Raw genomic sequence first — 2,721 nt, 5'->3', positions numbered from 1 at the left:
GAATGTATAAGTGAATGTAACATTTTAAAATATTATATGCATTATATATATATTTATATATATAGCTATAATTTCGTATTATAATGATAACAATGTTATTATTTTTTTCTTTATTATTTCGTTTATAAGTAAGTTGCTGAACAAAAAAAAACCCAACAACAAATTATGTGCACACCTTAGCGTACAAGTTTCTTGTACGCTGAGGTGCACACACATTTAGTGATTTATTATTGCTCCGCTCTCTTCTGCAGTACCTTTTCCTTCACTCACTCACATTTTGTCGTTAAGATCCAAATACATAAAATGTGTACAGAAATATGGTTAAATAAGAGCGCGCACTTACGAGTAGCTCAGTTGCCTTCATGCTGGACTTTCGGAAGTCCATTCTGTTGTCAAAATGCATTCTTTATGTCTCTTTTTTTATCTTCCCTCAATTAGATCTAGCTCTGCTCTGTCGCAGATGCAGAAATAAACTGTCGTTTGAATCAGCTAAACGAGGTGAATAAAGGGCAGAACGAATACTTTGCCAGACTTTACCGTCGTCCTTTAAAAGGAAACGCTCAATTGTAGATTATCAAAGGTTTTTCCTTCGTTTCAATCTATAGACCAACAGCCGAGACAGGCTTTAGCCCTTAGAAGAGTTTCCGAATTCAATCCGCAAATTCTCCCCAGAGCTAAAATCAATTACACCTCGATCCGTTTGCATTTCACACTTTTCTGACTCCCCCCCCCCTTACCCCCCTCTACTCTCTCCTCACATTCCAAAAACCCTCAATGACCCTCTCTGAGATAGATGGACATTTCTCGTTTGCAAGCAGAACAAACGCCCCCCACCCCCACCCCCACTTTCCACTTTTAAAACCCCAACCCGACCTCTTGAACAACCTTACTCCCTTCTTCCCTCCACCCCCCATCACCTTTTTCCCCTTTTTAGACCCAACCCGACCCCTTGCACAACCGTTACTCCCTCCCTCCTCCTTTCCCCCTCCCCCCACCCCTCGCGTCACATCCCAAACGACCCTCAACGACCGCTCTGTTACAGAGAGGTGAGACAACGAGAGCACCAAAATCCCCGCCCAGTCCACGTAATGAAGAGATCCGGGGACGAACCCAAACCCCGTGGGAAATTCTTCTCCTTGTTTCTCCCTCCCCAGGGAGCCACTTGTTTCTTCGTTATAGCTCTTATAAAAGCCAAACACACGTCCCGTCGACCATTCGTTCCCAACTGCCCATCGACAGCTAGTTGATGTGTTGTATAGCCTCCATCTTTCTTTACTTTCCCGCCTTTTGTTCCAGATCGTGTGTACTAGTTCTGGGGGAGGCTAGGTTCCCGATTTTTGAAAGCTACGAATCGTAGGAATCGACTCCGAACCCGACACAATGACTTACTTTCTAATGATGTGATTTCTTTCGATGGTGACCTGGTTGGCTACGAACATCTTCAGCATTTAGGACAACCTTAATTTTGGAACACTACGAAGCATCAACTTTTTTTTTTCAACATAAAGTCTTTAAAAAAGAAGACAATTTTAATGATTACAGTAACTGGTCACTGTTGGTTTATGTGAAAAGGAGTCGGAACTTTTCTTCCGTAGTATTAATCGTAGGAATCGGTTCCGGAATTGATTCCTCGCCTAGCTCTAGTGTGTACGTCTGCCCTCGCGTCAACCCACACGACAATCTTGTTTACGTAACTAAGTAACGCGGTTCCCCGAGTCAGCGGTAAATATTTGGCCAAGGAGATGGCGGGGGGAAGGGCGAGAACCCGTGGATCTCACTTAGTCGGTTAGACAAAAACGTTGTAAATAATCAGTTTCAGTTTCTATATTGTCTGTCTGTTTTTTTTTGTCTCCGCATCTGTTTGTTGATCTGCCTGTAAACGTGTTTGAGTGTTTTTCTATCTATCTATCTATCTATCTATCTATCTATCTATCTATCTATCTATCTATCTAACTATCTATCTATCTATCTATATGCATTTTTTAATACCTTTGAAAATTTGTCTCTTCCGGTAGTAACTAGTTTAACTAATTTTTCTTCGGCACAGGGACCTTGGCAGCAGGAAGAATTGAGAATAAGAATAGCAGCAGATTATAAAATTGCTGCAGAAAAGGCTGCACACACCACCAACGCCCTATCCCTCCTAAAAAAATAATAATAACAACAAAATCGACGAGGAGAGCAACAAAAAGGAAACAAAAAAATAAAAACAACCAAGACACCATTTCCACTCAATATCTCTCCCAATCTGGTCACCACCAATGCCTGCCTTCACGGTCGTGCCTCGGATTGTGTAGTCCCCCATCATCACCCATGACCTGAGGTGAAAGTTGTCACACTCAACCCACCCCTTACAAACAAACACTTTTACTTTTATCCGCCACCTATACCCGTTTGGGTGTCGCGGGAAGAAAGAGACGTCTCTCTGCCACCAGCCGGAGAGCTTGGGTCAGGGGGATGCCGTGAGTTGTTAGTGTTTCCCTGACTCCATCTATCCAGGTCTTTCTCGGTCGCCCTCTAGCCTTGTTGCCATTGAATTTTTTTTTATGTAGGCACGTTGTGCTGGATGGTGTGTTGGTAATCGCATTAGAAGTCCGAACCATTTGATTCTTTGGTGTTGGATGTGATGCATGGCATCATTTGTGCCCACCATTTCTCGGAATACTGAGTTTCTAATTTTGTCTTGCCTGGTCTTGTTTACTGCTTTTCTAAGACATCTCA

The sequence above is a fragment of the Aplysia californica genome, unplaced genomic scaffold, assembly GCF_000002075.1.
Source record: "Aplysia californica isolate F4 #8 unplaced genomic scaffold, AplCal3.0 scaffold00070, whole genome shotgun sequence".
NCBI lineage: Eukaryota > Metazoa > Mollusca > Gastropoda > Aplysiida > Aplysiidae > Aplysia > Aplysia californica.
This window is presented reverse-complemented; position numbering follows the sequence as displayed.